Source organism: Hippocampus guttulatus, chromosome 3, assembly GCF_054856545.1.
Source record: "Hippocampus guttulatus isolate MCC_2025c chromosome 3, RoL_Hgut_1.0, whole genome shotgun sequence".
Taxonomy (NCBI): Eukaryota; Metazoa; Chordata; class Actinopteri; order Syngnathiformes; family Syngnathidae; genus Hippocampus; species Hippocampus guttulatus.
This window is the reverse complement of record NC_141263.1, coordinates 15,867,066-15,891,684: the sequence shown is the minus strand read 5'-3', so window position 1 is coordinate 15,891,684 and position 24,619 is coordinate 15,867,066. Positions and strand designations below refer to the sequence as shown.

Here is a 24,619-nt window from a genome sequence, read left to right as displayed (position 1 = left end):
TTTTCAACTAGTTCTACCAAGTAGTTTGCGGGTTTAGTCAATGCAACATCGAACGAGGCAGTTTGATGTTGACGGGGCTCAGTTGGTTTCTCAATGGCGCTTGTAAACTTTTGTGCTTGAACTTCTCAAATACAGATATTACAATATCATCTAAGTAGATGGCTGCGTTCTGCCAAAATTGCTCGCACAGATGGCATACCAGTGCAAATGATCTTTTGAGCAATCCCGATCTTACGTGATCCCCTTGGTCAATCGAACTCGCTGGAAACTCACGTTACACATTTTGTCTTCTGGAAAGCCACAATGTAAACTCAGTAAGTCTTAGTCTAGGTCAGGAAGATGCAACCCGTGGGTGTGCTGATGTTTCTCTGAGGCTGCTAAGTTGTGAACTGTTTGACCTCCGCAGGTGGGTGTCATTGGACGAAGCATGCGCTGCCTCCTTGAGACATTTGTTTGTACACATGATGAGTTAGTGTTAGCGCCAACAGGATGTTTGGGGCTTGAACATGTGTGAGAGTGCGTATCAGTGTGTGAGTGGGTGGGCTGCGGGATGAGTTGGGGGGGGATGTGATTGGAACCCAAAAAGTACCGTATCATACTATACACCTGCCAGCTTGAAGGCTTGAATCGAGAAGTTTGAAATCAGTCATTGTGTGTCTCCCAAAGGCACGTCATGTACAGTATGGCGCAGCAGCAGCAAGAAGGGAAAATAACCCCCAAAACACCTTCGCAATGTTGGAAAACGCCAACTATTTGTCAGAGTGGAGCGTCACTGAGATTTTTGTCGTCCTATTCTGCATATTCACTTTTTCCACATTTCACATGGACCGGTTTGATGCATGCTGAAGGAATGTAGAGTGAGTAATCGTAGTGGGGAGCCGGAGGGAGGGAGGGAGATTGCGCTGAACAAGTGAAGAGGTGATGGAGACAATTAAAGTGGGTCGAGATGGAAGGGGGAAAGAGTGGGGCCTCAGTGTTCATCACCGCACTGTGTGCGATCATTTGGGGTTGATTTGGATTAATGCTTTAATTGGGAAACGCACACATACCGTTAACATCTGTCGCCCATAGCTGCAGAGTAGCGGCCAAGACAAACCGCTGCAACGTCACAATGTCAGAATTGCCTAGGAACGAGAACGTTCAGACAAAAGCTCTGTGTCAGAGGAAAAATACACTGGTTTCACGGTAAAATAATATGGGCTTCAAACTGGGAAGTTTGAACTGGCACTGCCATTTTAGAAATTAAGGTTGGACACAAAGAGCATTTCTGTGGAGAAGTACGCGGCGTTACCATCCACCAAGACACCAGGTGCATCAGTCCATCAGATTTTGGACTTTTGAACTGGAGGCTCATGGTTTGGGTCTCACTGTGGACAAATGTGTGATCTGGTGGTGTGTAATAGGGTATTCCCACGCAATTGTCACAAGCTGTGGGTCGTAAAACCAAAAGAACAAGGTCACGATACAAGGAACTGAAATGACTTTCTCCCGCAGGGTGTCTGGTATGAGACTCATATGGTGAGAAGCTCAGTCATCCGGGAGTAACTTCTGAGTCAAGCTGCTGCTCCTCCACATCGAGAGGAGCCAGATGAGGTGGCTCGGGCATCGGGTTCGGATCCTCTGGGCCACATCCCTGGTCAGGTGGTTTTACACATATGCACCTGAAAGGGGCCCGGGGGTAACCCATGACCTCCTGGAGAGACTATTTCTACCTCCTCGAGATCACTTCCGGATGAACCGGAGGAAGTGACTGAGGAGAGGGAAGTCTGGGGTTCATGGCATGACGGTCCAGAGATGGAGTGACATATCCCAGCTGACTTTCACCAAGTTGCAGTGTACACCCTGCACTGGTCGCCATCCAGATCACGAATTATTAGAGGGATTTTTTTTCCCCCCCAAATACATTCACAAGGTAACCTCAAGACATTTTTGTTTTTGTTTTTGACTGCATGTAAAGCGACATTTACTCTCTGCTTTCATAGCCAACGCAATGTTGCTCTCATAATTGACAAATCTACTTAGAACATCCACTCCAAATGAAATGATCCTGGATTGTTCTCTATGACATGAGGCAACAGGTTATAAAGCAAGGAAACAAAAATTTGAGTAGCAGAATTTATAGGGGCCAAATTTGACCCCGTTCTTTGAACATTAGCTGGACAAAGAGGAAACAATGGTAAGATCTTGAATAATTGATTGGAAATACAAAGTAATTTTTTTTGAAAGTCACATGGTTATCTGTAATTTGCTGTGATCCCGAAACTGATATTGTGTTCAATTATACTTTGTGTTTTTCACTGTGTCTTGATGACTGCACATGTTTTCTGATGGTAAAGTGAAGAGCCTGTTGATGAGGTTGAGGACCAGCAAGACTGCATGTTACGTTAAAAACCCATGAGTGCACACTTTCTGAGGCACAATCGTGAGAAAATGCTTCCTAACGCAGAACAATGTACGTCTACACACCCTGTCTGTGTGACTCAGTGACCCCGTGCGTCCCGCAGCCCCTCTCTTAGCAAGGCTGAATCCATGATACCACTCCGGCCCTGACCCCCCATTCATTTGGACTGACCCGTCTTATCGGCTCTGCCAGTTCGGGCTGCCGCATCACCTCCTCCTGCTCTCCTCCCCCTCGGCTCCGCTCGCCATCAACCACACACGTCAATTCTGCTTTCCTTCCCCTGCACTGACACGCATGCGAAACCACATGCAGTGGGAAAGAAAAGCGTGCTGAGTCTGAGCTCTTGGACAGCGTGCTCCTGTGTCAAGGCCGCAGTAGTAGAGTGGGAGGCCAAGAAATCAGGCCTTGTGGAGGGTGATTAATAAAGCCCATGCTCAGTGAAAGGCCACAACAGGCAGGGAGCATTGCAGCCGAGCCAGGAGTGACGGCTCACGCACACGCACACACACACACACACACACACACACACAGGGCGACTGCCGAGATGGCTTTCGTGACTGCTTCCTCGCGTCTCTGTAAAACCTCACATTCAAGCTACTGCGTTTAATCACATGCTCGCCTGCAACATCTCTCGACCTAATTAACATCGAATGGCGCGGTGAGGCACATGCACGCACGCACTCGTGAGCAATCTGACCTTTTACTCATGTATGGATTAGCTGCAATGCCCGTGAGCTGCAAACAGTTGCTCACAGAAGAGGATACCGTGCAGACAGACTCGGTAGCAAATCCCACAGGATAGTGAGTATGATTTGCAGAAAAGGCATTTGAGTTGAGATGAAGACAAATTTGAAATGAAAAGATGGTGAGAGGAAACTAATTGCATCAAATGATCTGTTTTATGAAAACGGCAACCAAATGTACGGCAAAAGGAAAGAGCGCATTAATGAAGCAACTTTCTTCAGAGGTATCGTAGACATTTTCCTGAGTCAGGTGTTGGATTTATTAATTTTTTTTGCAAAACTGAGTGTGAACACGTAACAGTCCCTCGCCACGACAATCATAAACTATTGCTCCGGTTCTTTCGAAAATACAAGAGTTTGGCATTTGACTACGGCGTTTTCCGCACTCTAAGGCGCTTCAGAGTATAAGGCACACCTCCAATGAAAACTGTTTTCATATACAATATAGGGTCCATGCATAATAAGGCGCATAGAGTTGAAGCAACAATAGTGGCTGCGGTTGCGTTATGCCTCCACTAGATGGAGCTATGCTAAAGCGAATACAATACAATACAGCTTTATTTTTATAGAGCTTTCACAACCACTGCAGCTGGAACAAAGCGCTTTACAGAACATTTAAAGCAGAATACCGATCCATATATGAGGTGCATCGGATTACAAGGCGCACTGCAGGCTTTTGAGAAAATTTAATGCTTTTAGGTGTGTCTTATAGCCTGGAAAATACGGTCAATGTCTTCGATTAACAATTGAGAAAAACAAAATTAATTTAAATTTTGATGTGAACTTTCAATCAGAGCATCGAGCATCAGACTCATCAGAGACATTTGGGTGGGAATTAAGGGCTCTCTAGCTAAGTGAGCACCAATCTAAGTAGTTGACTGGCTCGAAGAAACAAAATGCAACTATGAGGTCGGCGGTCACACATTTGATTTCAGTTGCATGCATTTTTAATTAAGAAGCGACAACATAAAGAGCAGGTCTGACACTATAATATTCCCATGTTTTACATACATTCAAGAGAACAGTTTGCCCTCAGAAAAGAAGATAAGTAAATAACATACCCGGTACCTAATATGGGGTAGCCATCTGTCTCAAATGGCTAGTGTGAGAGGTAGGTAACCTATCGGTATGTCGTGTGTTTTGACAGCTCTGAATATTTTGTTTGCATTCTGCTCCTACTGATCTGGTTTAACGTGATTCTGCTGCAAATCAAAGGGACCTTTAGCAGTAGCTACCGTCTCTTAGCTTTTGAGAGAGAATGAAATTGCTGGGGTTATATTTACAGGGCATTTCCTTGCCTCTTTTCTGGCCATATTTTGCTGAGCCTACTGCATTCTATCTTAGAGGTCAGTAAAATACTGTACATCAGAGAAACACAGCCACAAACACATGATCGTGCGGTAGTCTGCCAAGTCATAAACTCTGTTATGTCAAAAGTGAGTCAAAGTGGAACAGTCCTAAATTGCATTGGTCGTAATTCTACAACCTCCACCACAATCAGAATCTAGAAGTAGCAAACCCTTGGCCAATAAAAAAATCAAAACCACAAAACAGCACTTAAAGATACAAAAACAAAAAGATCTTGTGACAGATACGAACATTAGTCACTCTCATATGAAACCGGAGCCAAACTAAAGCTCATCTATGATTCAAAGCCATTGTTTCACAATTGCCCAACAGATCTTCAAGAAATGAAGCACTATAGTAATGCCAAAGGTCAATAAGAAACATCCCAAGCCATGTATTCTTCTGGGTATTCCGGTTTATCCATTCCTCGACCACTCCCATCACCTACATGTGCGTCTCTTAGTCAATTCCGGAGTCTCATCAGTGACTTAATATGCCGATGAGTCACATACATAGGCAACAGAATCCAATCAACAAACTAGTATTTTCAGTCAATCACCGTTCATCCGTGCACTTCTATTCTGCTTATCCGATTTCGGGTTGGGGCAAGGCCTATGCCTGGTGATTTTGAGCAAACAATGGACCGCACACTGGACTCAGCTGCGAGTTGTATCGCAATTGTGAATGGGACCTTCCAAGATAATCTAGCCGGAACGCCAGTCGTATGAAAGTCAGCTGTGTTAACCATTACACCACTAAGCGTCTATTATTGAAAAACAGATGTGAGAATTATTTCTGTGGGAAGGATTTCAGTATGATAAATCACCACCAGATGGCAGGAGTGCCTTTGATCCGATCTTGGTTGCACACAGTCTGAGTGGGCGATCCGACAGCGATCCTACGTCGAGAAGTGAACCGATGCGGTGTTGAGAACATGAATAAATACCGGCAAACTCTACAACAGAGCTTTTTCAAATCGAAAAAAAGATGACAAAGTCCCATCGTCATCCTTGACGAACACGCGCACACAGCCAACACAAAGTTGCCATTTATGAAAACGTCATAAAAACCTCATGCGTAGGTCATGCATCAGTCCAGTGTTTATCTTGTGATAAACTGTTATTTCACAATCAAAGTGACCTTTTTTGTCTTGTTTATGTTACTTAGTAGGAAAGCAGAAAAAAACTGCATCAAAGTGAAAGTTCTGCTTGAAATGCATCCTTTCACAAAAAGCTCTTTTTCGCAGAATTTTTCTTGGAACCCAGTATTTTCAAAAAGTTGACCAAAGTTTACCCATGTTCAACTGCTCTTTATGATTTTATTGTCCCAGCACAAAAATGAAGATGTGCCCATTTTTACGCGCAGTGCAGACTACTTTCTTTCACCAAATTAGCAGGTGCATCGGAGGTGAGGCTGCTTCATGCGCCGGCGCGCCCAGACAGGCGCAACACGGCCCCAAACACGATACATAAGTCTTGCGCTAGCATGAAAATGAAGCCAAGCCCATTACTATGGCGAGAGCACGGGCACTAGTCACTAAAATAGGGTCTGTAAAAAAGACAAAACAAAACAAAAACCTGAAAGATCAAGTAGGTAGGAGGAGTTAAACAAAGGGTGCAGAAAACCATGGATGCTAAAATGAAGCAGGAATTCAAAAATGCTGAAGCTTTTTTAACAGTCTAAAAATACAACATTGCGAAAACCCAAATGCGTGCCAACAGGGATGCCAGCACCTTTGGTTGAGTGAAGTGTAATGAATACCCTGAAAGATTCGATGATAGACGATTTAAAGAACGCCACACAAACAAGTCATCAAGCTCAAAACAAAAGTTCTTCGTGAGAAGTGCGCTGTCTGGTGGTGTTGAGGCCGACATGACGGGAACTGGAGGTGTTGACTATGTTTGTGTTTTCCCAGAGACTTGCAGCCACATCGGTGTTCTTCAGGATGTACGTCAGTGTTTCCACATTTGTGTATAGGTCCTTTGAGAGGTTTACATATTGACGGTAATAGGATAACTTGCAGGTGCATATCTTGTCACGGCTGTTGTGTTAAGCCGATCTTTGACCCCAAAGTTAAGAGCCAATTGAGAAATTAAGACAAGAAATTTGTGCATCTATGCACTGCTCTTCTCCTCTTTCGTGAACTGGAACAAAAACCAGTACAGGTGGTCAAGGTCAGCGAGATGATGAATCGTTTTACAGCTATTTCCGAGAAACCTATTCTTGGTTTTCACCAAATGAGAAACGGAAAATAAAAGTGACATGATGTCCATGTTTTAACCCAGAAATGGAGAACTGGCTTTGGAGTTTCTGCAGTAAAAATGAGGACGAGTTCGGGTGACGGGGAGAGAACTGGAAGAGCTCAACTCTGTGTGGGGTCCGTCTTTTGTTTTCAGGCCGATTGATTTTCAGACTTGAAGCAGTAACAATACAGCAATATAACTGTGAAATGTACCAACAAAAAAAAAACAAAAAAAACAACATGGTTATTTACAGCAGCGGTTCTTTTCATTCTACATTCTACTAGCGCCATAAAATATGTATATATAGTATACTTAAAAACATCACATTGTTGTGGTATAGCTCAGATATTTTCACTCTATGTAGCCACCAGAGTCAAATACACCCTTTGGAGACCAGCTGTTGAAATAAACCCCGCATAGGTTTAGATGTGTTCACGTAATACCCAATTTGATGTTCGGCAGCATTTGAATGAATGTTGGGAAATTACACACACAAAGAAATGTCGCTATAGTCACAGATTCACCATAAATCCAGAATCGAAAATTATATTTCTAAACTGAATCATAATGAGATGAAAGCAATCGAGTTTTTCATGTGCGTAAATAATCAACTGCACATTCAGAACTGGAATATCCACAGTGCCAAGCGATGATCTTAAGCCTTGAGCCATGATTGCCTTAAAACATAAAAAACCCAATTTAGAAATCCAAACCTCTTTTACAGAACCTTTTCTCAACATTTGTGGAACATGTCAACTGCTCAAGAAGAAATGAAACTGTGCTTCCTTTCCAACATCAGAAAAATAACAACAGTCTTTCCAATGAATTTGACGAGGTTTTTTCTTACCAAATGTCATTGTGATGACTGCTGTCAGTCCCTATTGCCTAATATTAACATCATAAGTTTTTGATTCTTTAGCAAAATGGTATATTACTCACTGTTGAAGCATTTCTTCTCCAAACGTTTCTTTTGCTTCTGGACTTGAGTGACTTCATGTAGAACTGGAAACTTCATCTGTAGCCTGTTGCTTGACTATTGCTGCACTGAAGGATTAAGGGTAACATTGTTTCATAAAGGTTGGTCAGAGGTTACCTATGCTAAACCGGGTTAAAGGGTGCATCCAGGAATCCAAGTACTTGTTAAGCTTGGAAGGGAAATGAAAGGAAAAAAAAATCCAGAATCTGGAGTTCCAATGGTGGTCCATTAGGACTTTCACTTCCTGCTGCTGCATGTTGGGAAGTTGGTCTTATGTGTCAATGTTCAGGTTTGGTGCCCCCTGTTGGTTGGGGGTATCAGCAGTCAGGACTCTGAATTATCATTTTACTCTTGACTGGTGGTGTGGTGGTGCACTTGCCTGCCTGACTTGTGTGCAGGCTGCATGAGATCGTTTCCCACTCAGTGACAGTGTGGATGTGGGTAGAACTGATTGTTTGTCTCTACATGTGCCTACCGACCAGTTCAGGGTGTTGTCCGCCTTCTGCCCAAAGTTAGCTGGGGTAGGCTCCAGCGACCCCGACACGACCCCACAAACGTGTTATGGATAACCGGTGTTGAAAATGAATGGATGGGGGAATTACTGTAGTGCATCAATCAATGTTTTATTTCCAAAAATTTTTTGTTGTTTCAAAATTGGTCAAATGATATATCATTACTGTCTTCCAAATTCTTGGGCATTTTTGCAAATGTTGCTTCTCTCACCTTTTACATGAGTGCAGTTCAACTTTTTAAGTGAAATGTCCTGTATAACTGGAATTTTGAGCAGAATACCCCCGAAAAGATGAATTCTATTTTTATTTCCAAATCTGAAAATCTTGCTTCATGGAGACATAAGCTCTATAAGACTGTGAGAAAAGGATGTAAATGTAAGAATTTTTTTAATCAAGTCCCTGGTCAGCCTATCAAAAGTTTGATTTCAAAGCATATTATTCATCAGGGTGACATCCAATTAAATGGTTAACCCTTTCTCCCACAGAGAGAAGATGTCAAGTGTCTGGAGTTAGTTCAACTGAGCCCGTGTGTCTCCAAACTAATCTCCAGGCCAAAGAGGGCTGAGGATGTGAGAGGGCAAGATGGCCTTGCAGACGGCCTGAAGGCTCAAAGCAGATCTGGGATGGAGGTAGATAATGAGCGGGGGGGATAAAGTAGAGTTATGGTGGTCTTATCGCCCTGAGCCCCTGGGTCAGGCGGCAATGCTGGTGGCCATTGTCGACTAAATGATCACAAAAACACACCGTTGGACTGTTCTCAAGTAGTTTATATAGTGCATGCACACATACAGTAAGTGCTTGAAGGAGGAAAGAACGGTGTTTCCTGGTGGTAAAGCGACAGCATTTGCATGTAGACGCAGCTTCTGAGAGATGACCTAAACTGGGTTCATTCACCATCCATGCGGGGGTCACGTGGAGGAGACACAGACAAAGTGTGCTGTGGGTCTAGCCAGACCTCAGGCTGTGATTTGTTGAAGTGCATCAGACGGGAGTCAACCACAATCGGAATAAATCATCTCCGTGGCACCAGCGTTGATAATGCCCCGATTTTTACATCCATCGTGTGCACTTACAAACACCCATTAATTCCACAGCGACAAGACACAAACCAATTGTGGGGTTTAAAGCCACACTATTCTTTTCACCATCATCTCAACTGCATTGTGCGTTGCAATTTTGTGGCGGTACTGTGGGGAACAGGAGCTTACTTTATAGGAGCGTCATGCGTGATCCTAGCCAGGATGAGACAAGCCGGTATTGTCTTACCATTACTATTCTTACTCCAGGCTGCCCGCAGACACAAAAGCTGATGAAAAGATTGATTAGAGGAGGTTAAATTGCGATTTGATACGGCTAAATTTCATTCAATGAAGTGTTTGGGGGATTAAAACGGCATCGGTGTGACAAGAAACAGAATTGCTTCCTGATAATTAGTCCTCTCATTTCAGTACCTGACTCGCTTCTTTCTTTCACAAGAGACATATTTCTCAAAGTAAGCAAGACTCCAGCTCAGGGTGTCAGGATGTATCCCATTATTGTTGGGTCGCGTGCACAGAAGAGCACCGCCGGCTTGCCGCAGCTTTATTTATTTGACTGTCTTTCATCTGCAAACCACCACAATCTACATCAGAGGCAAATCCACCCAGTGTATCCCATAGGTGTCATTTAGGATTGATTCCCTGGAATTAGCAGACGTCAAACGAAACCATGTGGTTGTCTGTCTGACCGGCTGTCCGTCTTTCCCAAACGCCCACGTTATCGAGTCCACAACTACATACAAAACAAAAAAACTCAAGTTGCTTCACTAACACGAGGCAATAAAATCACACTGCGAAGTGGTCATTGATGATTGCGATAAACAATAGTACCGCCACCAGCTAAGATTGTTTTAATTTCTAGCCGATGTTTTTAAATGGAACCTTCAGTGGTCCCCAACCCCCGGGCGGTGGACCGGTACTGGTCATTTGGTACCGGGCCGAACAGAAAGAATAAATAACTTACATCGCTTCCATTTTATTCCTTTCCGAATCTGAAAGATTTCGAAAATGTACCGGATTCTCGGTGACATCAGCCTAAAGTACGTCACTCTTGACGCAGGTGCGCTTCTCGGTCACGTGATAGGCTACCGCTAAAATGAAACCCGGGAGCAAGCAAAATGAATAAAAAAACAAACGTCTTTGGAAAGTTTCTTTGGGAAGTTTCTTTGGGAAGTTGAAAAAGGCCCAGCCCGGAGACAGAAGAGGAGCCTACGAATTTCAAGGAAAATAAGGCTACATTTAATAGACAGTATCAAGTATGATTCGTGTTTACTATTTTGGTTCGAAAATACCACAGTTTTCATGCAGGTCATATCATATTATTTTGTTGTATTTATCTGTCACACCTTCAAGGCCGGTCCCTGAAAATATTGTCTGATAATAAACCGGTCCGTGGGGCAAAAAAGGTTGGGGACTGCTGTTCTAAATCCATATAAATCTGTTTGAGGTGTATTGGACTGATGATAAATAAATAACAAAATATACACAGATTCAAAATTGTGCTGGTACCGGCTAATTTATTTAAGGGTTTAGGGTAATTCAATTGACATTTAGATGACAATTTCCAAACAAACCTATTGGCATGCAAGAGAATTACAAAATGTATGTATTTTTGCAAACAGAAGTGGGTAGAGTAGCCAAAAATTGTACTTTTTGTTTTTGATTGATTCCCTGAGTCCAACTTCTTCGAGGTGCCATCGAAGCCAAAACATGGCCGATGGTCCACTAGCCGTTCATTCACATTGGCGTTGTCCATCTGTGCAGTGCCACAATGCTGCCTGTCTCCAGTCAGGACACACTCAACAGCATGTCCGCTTTTGACTTTTGACTGTGTTTACTTGGCCAGTACACAAAGTCAGTTGGCCGCAGGCGCTATTAACGAAGCAAGAACAAATCCTCTGCCGAGTGCTTCTCATTTTATACACCGCGAAAGGTTGCATATATATATATACTTACGCAACTTCATTTTGCAACATTTTTACAACAATCTAAAAGCGCCTTAAGTGTTTTGAAAGACAGAATGTTTACATTCCGGATGCAGTTTTGCAGCAGGACCAATTCGAGAGTAGTGATTCTCAAAGTGCGGTGCTCGTGCAATTCAAAAGTATCACTAAGTACAGCTCAGTTGTATTGAACTTTTTTAGGAGATTTGCATTCAATACTTTTATGTAGCTTTTTTTTTTTTTTTTTTTTTTTACTCTAATGGGCAAGACGTTTAAATCAATTATTGTTCTTTTTCATACATGTTTTAATATTTTGGTGCAGTGCCAAATGTATTATATTACATGGCATGCTTTATCTATTCTAAAACAAGTATTACTTGTCAAATATTACTACTTTAATCATCGTAATGTTCTCCTTTTTCATGAAATATTTCAACTTTAAATTCTTTTTTTTTGTTTGTTTGTTTGTTTTTTGGGGGGGAGGGTTGTTTTTTGACAGAAGGCAATTCTTTTCCGGGGAAACAGTACCTAATGTTGATATTGTCGTTTTGGAATTTAAAGTATAAAAAAATAAAATTTTATTTTATTCCCGAAAGTTCTTGAGTTTTTGTTAAAAAAATGTAGAATATTACAACTTTATAATTGTCTCATTTTGAGTTTTGTCTCTCTTGCTGTATGATTTAAATATAATAGCAGTCCAACTTCAGTCTTGCATAATGTTTATTTCCCTCGTAACATTTTGACTTTATTCCTGTCAATTTGGGGGTTGTTTTAGCCACAGTATCACAATTTTACGGACGTATTTTTTTCCCCCTAATATTTTGACTTCGTTTATAATTTTTTTCCAAATTTTTATTCTTAAAATCACCCATTTTCTCATGTTAATATTTGGAATAAAACATTTTTGGCTTACTCTGCTATTGGATTTTCATGTTGATTATTATGGCGGTACTTGAAGGTTCAGGTTTTTTTTTAATGTTTTTATCTGGTGCTTGGCATGACAAGTTTGAGAATCACTGATCTAGAGGATTCATCCTACCAAATGTTCCCAAGCATCTGCTGCAATCAGACCACTCCTATAAAATCCTTAGATATATCTTTTTTTTTCCAATCACAAGAATAAACATGAACCAAACCTTTAATTTGCACTGAAGTGGAATTGAGAAGCTTGAGGCCCTGCTGCGGTGAGCTTGATTACTTAATAATATGGTGATAAACACAACTATCAATCAAAGATCCTGACAAGAGTTACAATTCGGGAGAAATCTTGCCAAACTCAGAAATGTTGGCTCTTATTGAGGCAGAGCGTGTATGCGTGTGTGCCCGTGCGTGTGTGCGCACGCGCGACCCTATAGGTGGAAGGCAATGAGGTGTTATGTTTATTTATAGAGCATAAGTGCAGTAATGACCTATCTTGATAACAACTTCATAATCAAATGGTCATTCAGCAGATTGGCCAAGAGGGACTATTTCAATGAATTCATAAATGAGAAATATTTTTCTAAGATGGAGTGGAGATTGGGCAATACCGGTTACTTTTGAAAGAAGAACAACAAAAATGATTTTCAGATCAAAAGAAACTTAAAGCTGGGATATACAGTACGTGCTTTTCATTGGACAGCAGCAATACTATCATTTTATAATTGGGTTGGGGTGACAGTGGCCCACATGGTTGGCACACGGTTGCAAATGTGTAACATAACGATGAAGTTATTAAGAAAGTAAATGTATGATTTACACATACTCACTGTGCTGGACAGAATTTATAAGGGCAGATTATATTTTTAGTTAGAACTGAAACCCGTAGGGAAATGTACTGTGATGAAATTGGGATAATACCTGCAGTCATAGAAGAGGCTGATGTGAACGATCACAAATCACCCCCCGCCCCCATTAAAATGAATGGAAATGGCAAACACAATAAAAATAGTTTGTCATCTGTTTTTTTAAGAATGAAAATAGCACTCTTTAAAATGTATAGCACTGAGAAAACATCCAACAATAACAATTAAATCGAAAGTAAAGAATAAAACATATTTTGCCCTATTTTCTGCTCCCATTAAATAGACGGGCTGAGACGAGATACCAAAATCACGTCACAATCTACTTATTGATGAGTTGACAATTTCTTTTCAAGACCTAATCCATAGCATCCACAATAACATCCGTCCATTTTCTCATCCGCTTATCCTCACGTGGGTCGCAGGCGTGCAGTAGCCTATCGCAGCAGTCTTTGGGCGGTAGGCGGGGCACACCCTGAACTGGTTGCCAGTCAATCACAGGGCACACAAAGACAAACAACCATTCACACTCACAATCACGCACAGGGACAATTTAGAGTGTTCCATTAACCTGCCATGCATGTTTTTGGAATATGGGAGGAAACCAGAGTACCGTACTCGGAGAAAACCCACACAGGCACAAGGAGAACCTGCAAACTTCACACAGGGAGGCCGGAGCCGGATATAAACACATTACCTCTGCACTGTGAGACAGAAATGCTAACCAGTCGAAATGCTAACCGTGCGCGGTGCTTCAACTTTGATGAACCAGAATATGCTTCAGCTAAACCAAAACAGAACAGAGGTAATTGATTTTGGCAATAAAGAAAAGAGTATTGATGTTAGAAAATACCTGGGGTCCCTGTCTTTAAAAACCAAAGACCAAATCCAAAATCATGGACAACTGACTATCAATCACTAAAACAGGCTTTTAGCAACTGAAAGAGCTGAATTTGGTCCCCATTTTGCCCGTGTACTGAACTTGAAGTAAGTTCAATGTGACATTCCACAAAATGTTGGTGGTTGGGTGGATCATTGTTTAATCCTGCCAACCTTGAGCACAGAGCTCTGGGTTCAAATCCCAGGAAGAGGCAGATGGCACAGCCATAAAAATGGTTGCTGATAACTTGGCAATGCATCAGTATGGTTAGTCTTTACCCTCTATTGGCTCGAAATATTGACCAAATGTGCTGACCCAAACCCTCAACCCAACACGCTGGGTATAAAACACCCGACATTGGCTCAGTCTCTTTCAGACTATTTCACCCAATTTGGGTTACTTTTGACCGAGCAGTTTCAAGAGTGCATCATCAGGGAAGATGAGACAATGTTTTGCCACGCAGTTCTCCTTGAGGAAAGTGTGAATTGACGATAATTCATTTGTGCTGCTAAGTTTTCCGTTTTCTGTTGTCTTACGGAGTTTACAGCAGCCCTCAGGTGAAGCAAATCCTCTAATATCCCGCTGGGCTCGAGGTGCACCTCTGAAGGGGCCGCATCTATTCTCTCTCCAAGCTGGCCACTTGTAGCAGACCGTAGCTGATTTCCTTCCTTGCGTGACTCCAGAGTGTAAACAGACGGCCAAAGTGACTCATCACTATTTCTCACTTCCACGCTCTGATATAAACATACGGATGGGTCAGGGGTCATTTTGGGGTAAGGAGTGGGCGTAGGCGGGCCGAGTACGTCTCCCTGTAGGACATCTTCCATTCTTCGAAGAATTCACAGCTTCCTGTGGCCAAAGCCGCATGCCTGCCCACTCCAGCCTAGAGGAAGCAGAAAGAGAAACACCGTTAGAAATAGAGAACGAGAATGAACACCGGCAATCCGAGTGATAGATTGTCTTCTTTGCTGTGCTGTGTGGAAAGAATGCCAGTGTGATGTATTTCTGTTCAACTTCCAGACGCGGGACGTGTTAAAAGAGTGATGCTTGGATGCGGGCAGGAGGGGATGTGACCAAGTTTAATCGCGTGGCGAGAATGAGCTTCATTCATTCTTAAGCTGATTTATAAGACGTGGAAAGTGTGTTTATATGCAGTTGCCAGCTTGTCTATGGAGAAGAATGACACCATGTTACCAAAAAAAAAAGGGATGCCTTTCGTAAACCCTGATCAGCACTTCAGTCTCTTCACCGTGTTGTTGCCACAGGGTGGTGTGGGGGAGGGAGCGATTGAGGGGGGGGGGGGGGGGGGGGGGGGATTTCCCGTCAGGCCCCAATGTGAAGAAGGGCCAAATACAGTACAACATCAATCACTTGGCACTCCACAGCTTCCCCAGTGCCATTGTTATAGAGCAGGAAATAGGTCGCTAGCAGGTGGAAATTAAAACTCTTTGACAACTACAGCATAGGATTGAAGATTATTTCCAGGATGAGCCCAACATTTACACAAGACGCCAGCACCACCCCTCACACACACAAATACAGTGTTCCCTCGCTACTTCGCTGTTCGATTATTATGCCTTCAGGCTATCGCGGGTTTTCATTTGTGACCATAACTTTGCTCCTTCACCACATTTCATGCAATTTTTTGCAATTTTTCTGCCCTCTTAGTCAGAGCAGTCAAAAACATATATTATTATTATTATTTGGGTTTTTTTTAAGGGCAAATTTGTTTGACAAAAACATGAGTGTAAACATGAGAGCTCATCACTCCCATAATCTCGGTTCCCTTATTCTGGGTGCGTTCGGAAAGACCGCTCTGAGCGCACTGCTGACTTAGACAGCCGTTCGGTTATCCAGAGTACCGGAACTCTCAGTGTGTGAGGCAGTGCAAGAGAAGTAAAGAGTTGTAGCACAAGCTGCAGATTATAGGCTGCAGTCAAAAATGAATGTGAATGGAGCGCGGTCTGCCTCAAGCAGCACATGAGGACGACTAACCTCCGCTTAATATCTGCGTAAAAGGTTTTCTTTTTCTTAACCAGAATCCCATGTTACATTGTCACCAAAGGTACAGTCCAAGTGAGCTAATGCTTTAAATCCTTGTGGAAAATTAGAGCTAGTTGCCATGACTACCATTCTTCTTTTTCATCTTGTAAATAGAAGACAACACAGATTTTTTTTTCTTCATTGTGCATTTTAAAATTTCAATTTATTAAGTGTAACAATTGTTTAGAAGGGTGCGAACTGTATGGAGGTGTTCGTAATGGCTTATTCGAGGAGTAAATCCCCTGCAAAAAAAAAAATGTCAACCTCTATTTTGGGGGATTCAAAGCGAGCGATCATGGAACATAGCCCATCACCCGTGAAAAGTGAGGGAAGACTGTAGATCAACGTTATTGTGTAAAAGATTTCACTTAACGTTTCAACACTAAGTGACTCAGCAAGCTGCAGTAATATTTATTTTTCACAGACGATAAAGAATATGTGCAATTGAATAGTAACATATTGTCTGTTTCCCTGTGTTTTGTGCAATGTTTTTCTTCAAACATCTGCTGTTAACAGCGTTATACCACCACCGGAAACAGTGCGCCACATGCAGTGCGTAGATGCTATTCTTTAGCCCATCTATGGCATCTTGCATTGGGTTAGCATTGAGCTAATTCACATTCACATGCAATTCTTTTTGTTCTATATTGAATTCAACAGTAAACTTCAATTGGCAGTGGCAATAAACCGCCTGGAGCATATTTGTTTAGAAAACATTTCATTATTTTCCAAATAAAGTTGAGTTGAGTTTTGCTGCCACCATTTTGTACTGCATCTCAAAGTTTTGCTCACAAGTCAAAGCAGGAGATCGGCTGAGCCATGACTTGTATCTTAAAAAAATGTGTAAGCTCGGTCACTCATAAGTCTAAGGTACCCCTCTATTTATTCAAAATGTTTGAATTATATTTTGCACTGGTGTGGAATGTAACTACATCCCACTGAGAAACAACGGTAATATTTAGCGGCATGAGAGAGGACAAAATGATGCTGTACAGTTCTACACCACTGCCAAGTAAAATGGATGCTCAAGAAGGGTACCGGCAATGGAAAAGGAGGAAAAATGTTGAATTTACTGCGCCATAGGAAAGTAGTACATTTTGTAACTCTCTGACCTCACTGCTCAGTACAGCATGGCCATAGCCTCAAAAACAAGAGAATAATAGAAAATAGTGATACATCCTCCTGGCAGGCAACTCCAATGTTCACCTCTGTTTTGTCTGAGGATCTATCCAATTCATTTTTAAAATGTTGTTGCTCATCAAAGATGGATGCTTAGCTGTAGTTTCAGCAAAGTTAATTAAACCCAAGGTAACGCGCAAGCGCATGAGGCCGTCGGGTTGTGATCGCTGTCTGTGAGTCTGAGCATGATTGACACTTCGTCAGTCACGCCCCCTGTCTCTGAGCGGTTGTTTTTCCTCGGGCGTGGTGGTTTCTTAAATTTTTAATTAAAGGTACAATATATGGCCAGAGAGGGGGGATTTTTTTTTTGTTTTTGTTGTAACAAAAGAGACTGAAAATTAATTATTTAAAAATTGCAAAGAACCCTTTAAGAATGTTAAAATGTATTTTTAAAACACCACCTGTACAGGTAATCAAGTTTTTATAATGAGGACGATGTAGCCCTTGAATTCGATGCCCATTATTTCCTCTGATTCTAAGATTAGGTCAACCAGCATTCTGGATCCTGTTCGGTCTTTGAGATTGCACTGAATTGTGTTTTCATTATCCCAAGCGATTCACTGCAGTTACTTCACAAAAGTTTCCGCTGCGCCTCGAAAATGATTTGTGGAGCTGTAAAAATGAAAAATACTGAGGTTGTTTTGTGTGTCACTACATTTGACATCATGTTCTTCATCTTTCCACCATTCACAGGTTTGCGTTGGACACGAAACTGCCACATGTTTTAATTGCAGCCTCTCCCTGCCTTCTTTCCGTCCCCGCCGCTCTTCATGTGGGATGGAAGGCAGAGACCTGGCAGGGTGGCTGTCACATAATGCCCACGCCTGTGATGCTTCGCTGGGACCCCCCTCCACTCAGGAAATGCTCTCGGCCTATTTCCCACCCTCGCGCTCCACTCTGGAGAGCCGGGCATTACACTCTGAATCCAGTTACCGTCCCAGAACATTCCTGACTGATTCCGACCGCTGCCTGGCCGTGCCTTCCCACAGACAACGAGGACATGCCCCCAGTTCAAAGCGACTGGAGTATCAAGTTGGGCGCTACCAAAGCTCTTCATGGCAGAAGCTTCATGACAGGAAACTAGCTTGACCCCCCCCCCCCACCCCCCCACCACCACCACCAAACCTCCAACCAACCGAACCCACCTCCCTCCTCATATTGCTTTCATTTGTGGTTTACATGTAGGTGGCTTCAGTTGGGTGCAGGATTAAAAATATCCAACTCAGGTTGCCAGAATGATATCTCCCATTGTGGTGGCATGTTTGGGAATTCTTAATTGCTTTTTCCGAATCAGCTTACCACAGGAAAATCCCCCTTCAGAGCAGAAAAAAAAAACCAAGAGAGCGGGTGACCTGTTAAGGCTGAAGATTTTTTGGAAACACAAGCATTGGAGCCCATGCTGCTGTCTGGTCCACCACATCCCGCTGCCATCAGGGTGGCAGCACAGCAAACTAACCTGAAAAGGTGGCCCACCAAGTCTCTGCTCATGCCTTCGCCACTGTGGTTTATGTCTCATCTCCTATTATTGACGGCTCAGACGGCATCAGAAAGGTCATGACGGAGCGGCCCTGCATGGGAGGTGTGCACAGCCACAGGGTGGGGCACCGCTGACTGGCTCCCATGCACTGTGTGGGACAGACCCGCTGCGTCACATTCAGAGTGCCTGTAAGAAAAGCAAGCAGAGTGAACATTATGCAAAGAGGGGCCTTTATTTATTTTTTTATGTATGTCCAATATTAGTTATCAAACAGTTTCTTGAAATGCCTGGTGAGGTTTTCTTGAGTCACAAATTGTCTCTGGAAAATTCTGGAAGCTGTTTGAGTGTCCATCAAGCAGGAACCTATGTGTGTGTCTTGTAAAGGCTTTTTTGATTCATAAAATGTATATAATTGCATGTTATATTATTTCTTTTTATTTATACAGTATGTCATTGTGACAACCGTTCATTATAAATTGGGGACTTAAGCGAGGAGGCAAGGAGGCAAAATAATTCTCATTTCACTGAAATCTCATTCATGTATACAGAATAGAACAAATTGTAATTAATACACTATATATATATATATATATATATATACTGTATATACTGTATATACTGTGTGTATATATATATATATATATATAGAGAGAGAGAGAGAGAGAGAGAGATATATTACTGTAAATTTTCTGACTGCTTAAGTTTTCACAAGTAAAACAAAAATGGATTAATTTGTTTTAGAGTATCATTGCTGATTAAAAAAAAGGAAATAACAAGGATGGTTTAAAGAAACAACAGCAGTTGATTACTTGCATACTTCGCTATCTGATAAACAGTTTTCATTTATAACAGCTACCTTCTGTCCACATTCAGAATTATGTGTGCACTGCAGAAAGCACAGCCTGTATTTTTTGTGATAAAACAGTTTTTTGTTGCCTTGAAATGTTCACTCCACTCAGCTGTTTTTACAGTGTGGGAATAATTTCTATTACAGCATATTTAATACTTTTGAGCAATACTCCATTTGCACAGTACAAGAACTCAAGGACCAACTTAATGATAAACTAACAATGGGCAATTTTGCCCCATTGATAACTCATTTGAACACTTTTGGTGTTTGTGTCAATTTTGGACTGGCTAAATCCTTCTCGCTGCCAATGTCTGTCGTGTGAAAGTGCATATATAGCATGAGCGCACATAATATTAATAATAATAATAATAATAACAACAACACTATATTTTAATTTTTGTGTTGTAGACTACTCAGCCAACTCTGTCACAAATATTTGCCCATGTATACAAAATGTCAAAGAGCTTAATTTATTTTAATGACTGACATCAATGATGCATTGTAAATGATGTTGCTACATTTTGTATTTTATTTTTATATCATACTCCTCAAGGCTCACCCCTTTACATTTTAGTATTTTACCATGTCCATTCCCATAGTGATGCTTTTATATTTCTTCTCATAAATATTTTATCCCTGCACATTGTAACACTTCACAGAGGAAATGTTCACGTGTGTACGCATACTGTAGAGCTTGACAAAGCTACAATGTATATTTATATTATATTGAATGTGTGTGTGTATATATATATATATATATATATATATACGTACTCTTTCTTCTTCTACCCACAATCTTGCTGCAGTAGACTGTAAATTTCCCCATTGTGGGACAAATAAAGGATATCTTATCTTATCATAAAAAAAAAATCCAACAAATGTTACATGTACCAAGAACTGTCTTTTCAATATTTTTGATGATTTGTGAGAAGATGGTGATGAAACGACATCATAGTCGATCAGAATGAATAGATGTTTTTCCTCGTGACTTTTCTGTAAGTTTTCTGTTGAAGCGCATCAAACTTGTTGATTATGGCAAGGTCATTTAAACACATGTTGAAGAGTTAAACGTTCAGTTTCTATATAGTAACTAGCATGTGTATACAGTCATTACATCTGTGTGAATTCAAAGAGATGAATTGTGCGCATGCATCCTGGGCGAGCGAGTAAGCATATCTGCCTTACTGGTCAGGGCGATATGAGAAATACCAACGTGGATATATCACATTGGACGAGATATCTTGTAGTCCAACATGGCAAAAGCACACAATAATGTAGACAAGACGACAGCTAGTAATCACAACTCGTTGCTTTTAGGGATTTATAGGCCCTAATACTGCACTTGTTGCTTGTTACAGGGCCATTTTTTAATATGCGCTATTCAATGACATGCATTCAAAAATTATTCTCGACTCTTGATCTGCTTTGTCTGATGGACCCCATGGAAGCTGCAGGGTTTAAATTTTCCAAAAGGGTGCTGCCAATTTTACTGGACTGCAGGAATTCATGCTTATTTTCAGGGAGTGTTTTGTTTTTGTTTTTGTTTTTTTTTGTTTTGTTTTGTTTTAAACAACACAGATATGAACAGTAACCGCAAAAACCACAATAAAAACGTTCGTGTTCAATGAATAATTTTTTCTGCCGCTCTTGTGTTGGAACGCAGGTGTACCTAATGCGATGGCCTGTGACGCTATTTGGTTTTACGGCCTCTTAAAAGTGCTTATTGTCCTATAGGAACGACTCTTTGGTCGTGAAAAGAAAGAGGAGCACGCATGCATGCATGCGTGCCCAACTGCACGGTGGAGGCCATCAAGCACACTTGACGTTCACGGAGCGACCCAAAAAGCGCGCAATCAGCGGTCTGCGAGCTATCCCGTCCTTTCTCGTTCACATAAACAGCACTTCAAGGAAAATATACACGGCCACCTACAGCGCAGTGAAAGTGATGAGGGCTCCACATCACACTGGTTTCAATTAAAGCGACAACCAACTGCGGGCGACACTTGACGTCGACGTTGGCGCATCTGACGCAAAAAAATAAATAAATGAAGATTTACAAACGCACGCTCCTCCTTAAAATAAGATGGACAAATTCTTCATATCTGGGCAATGAAACCTTGCGTTCTTATTTTTGTAGAGCATTTATTTGAAATGCTTAAAATAAGTAGCATTTTCCTTCAAAAGATGTAATATTGGGACATTTTGATAATCGGAGAGTTTAGATGGTATTTTTGGTGTTTCATTTGATTAACCTGGGAAAAATAATAATAATAATAATAATTTATGGCGGTACCATTCGTGTTACATCACTTTCAAAATGTCGCAATGCCTTTTGAAAGTCAGACTGGAAAACAATCTACGTACAATGTTACGGGCGCTGCAATATACTGTCAACTCTAAAAACATTTTTGAAAATAAAATATATTCTATAGGGAAAAAAATAAATACTTGCGGTATTTTGAAAGCATACGCTGCTTTTTAAACACATTTAATTATTATACCTTCGAATTAGCTTTCAAGTTGTCCCAAAATGTTTTGAACGAGTCTGGCAGTACTCCGACCCCCGTAGATAAGACTTGGCAGGTTGTGGTTTTATTTTGTTCCTTTTGGTAATCAGTGTTTTTATGTCATGCTTTTTTCATGTTATTCGTATTATAGTTGACTTATTTATTGATGGGCAGTCCTTTGGTGAACTTTATTAAAACTTAACGCACGTTTGATTTATATTTACTGCACCTCCGTTAATCATATGCTGCCTTAAGAGACACGGAAGGGAATGTTGTATGCTTTTATAAATTGTCATGAGAAACATTTTAACCTTATTTGACGAAAAAAATTTTCGATTCATTTGATAAGAGTTAGAAGCATGCATTTAAAGTAGCGTGACATGATATTTGGTTAAGGTCCCTATATCAAGTCATGGCTAAACAGAAAACTAAACCCAACAGGTACTGTGAAGAAACAGCGAGTGCGTGCGTCTCTTGGTCGAATGATGAGTTCAGAAAGAAAACACACGAAGTGTTTTCAGACCGGATCAGGCTGGAGGGGGCTATATTGGGTTCATTGCAGTAAATAAGGTAGACACGACAGTCAGAAAGGCCTGTCAGGGCTGTGCACTTTGCGGTCTACCTCCACCTAAGTGGCCCTGCTTTCCTGGGTATGCAAAGCTGTCCAATATTTCACGATGGGACGTCATGGAAGAAGGGAAAAAAAAACCCGCATGAATGCTCGATGACGAACCCAATCTGCTTGCGACACTATGACGCTCTTTTCTTCGCTCTATTTACTCGAACGAATAAAACATGTTTATACGATTAAAATTAACGCTTGTTAATGTTCTTGGCACAGTTCTCGACTCTAGGGAAAATAATGACAATTGTGCAACATAAAACCAAGTCAAGTCAAATTTACATTAAAAAATGATTTAAAAAATGTTGTCATGCAGCGTAAAAACTGAATTTTGGACTGAGTTGTTTTATGTGGCATATATAGGTAGTAACAACACATTCTGCTTGTGTAAAAATAGCAGTGTATCATCCTTGTTAATGCAGAAAGTTCCTTTATTGCAGACTGCATTTGAACATTAGCACCCATGTGCTCACTTGGTATTGCAGGAGAATTAGATAGTGTTGCCTCATACTGACCTCCACGCATGAACATGGCAAGAATATGAGTTGGTGTTTAAGGGGGTCGGGATGGGGGCGGGGGGTTAATGGAATGAAGTCATCAGTGGTAATTAAATGGAGGGGGCAGGGAGAGGACGGGAGCGCGCATGCCCCTGCGTGGCGCGCGCTGGGTGGTCCCGATCGCTGATAAATGTGTCCCCCCCCCCCACCCCCCAACTCAATCTTACACCAGTGTCCGCGCAGTCGTCGGTTAAAACAATATGAACATTCATTGCGTGCGCTCATACGTCAAAACTAATATTATATGTTCCTTTGATCACCATCAGGCTGACAAACACATTTTGAACATGAATCAAAGAATTCAAAAACCGCACTTGGATTATGAAAATATATGTGGAAGATATGCAAGATGCTGTCCCATGCATCCTTTGTTTTACCCACACTGTCAATAATTCGTGTGAGGTGTAAAGAATTGACGCAATTGCGATGTTTGTGTTTTATGTGGCTATCATCATTTTATATAGGAACAGTAGGAGATTTGAGCTCACTGTGAGGGGAAAGGTTGCGGACTGCAGCTATGGAGCTCCCCAGGGAACAATAAGCAAGCCACTGTCAACAGTTTTAGCTTATAAACTGATCCACTTGCACTATAGCCTGCTGTTGCATTAAGGTCAGTCAAAAACCAAACCTCACCACAGTGCACCCTTTCAAGATTAAAAGATCGAATGAGTTCGCAAACCTGATTATGTTCTTCGTGAGGCAAACTAACTAGAATAACATTGAATCTATATCACTTACTTTTACTTGTGGATCATTCCGACGGTCCAAGCATGTCTGCAAGGAGTCGTTCCGTGGTCTCCACCCGAAGTTCTGCGCTCACAGTGCGGCAGATCTTCGACTTCATTCCCCGGGCGTCTCCTGCGTAAATATTATGACTTACACAAACAATATTCGGCTGCATAAAGAAAAAAAAAGTCCCTGGACTTCTCTGCGCAGGGCGCACCACTTCAGTGACTATTAACTGAGCGGACTGGGCTTTTTGTTGACTTTTTTTTTTTATATTTCAAGAAGTGAACATGTTTACATTTTGCTGTGTAAACATCCTGCAGTGCCCAACGGCCTGCTTATTTTGTATAGACATTTGGCGGCTGGTTTTGGATGTGAAGGGGCATGCTCTTTTGAAAATGTTTTTAAAAACAGTAAAGCGATATATGCGTGCTTTCCAACGGGTGGTGTGCATGTGGCATATACATGCTGTCTGTGTGACAGCCTGAACGCAGCTTTTACTATTTTATTTAGACTGGAATACAATTATCTATAAAAAATAATCATAATAAAAGAAACAATCTAAAGTTACAGCACGCAACAATGAAAATTAAGCATGATTGGCAATACATTAAAGTGCATGTAAGGCTCTATATTGGACGAGAAAATGAAAAATTTTGACCCAAAAGAAAAAAATGTTTTTTTAATGCAAAGTAAAAAGTGAGTGCACCCAGATGTGCACGCATGCTTACAGCCCACCTCTGGAGTAGGAGGGGAACTGGGCGGGCCCCAATTTTTTTCCGGATGGCCAAGACA

General features: G+C 41.6%; 1 long non-coding RNA gene across 1 annotated transcript; it reads right to left on the bottom strand.

Annotated features, from left to right (window-relative positions):
* Positions 1-11,777: 11,777 nt before the first annotated feature.
* On the bottom strand, positions 11,778-24,026 carry LOC147207656 (uncharacterized). The gene is made up of 3 exons (XR_015100559.1): positions 23,837-24,026; positions 18,542-18,748; positions 11,778-14,746 (listed from the first exon to the last, which is right to left on the bottom strand). It is a non-coding gene; the product is annotated as an uncharacterized LOC147207656 (long non-coding RNA).
* Positions 24,027-24,619: the final 593 nt, after the last annotated feature.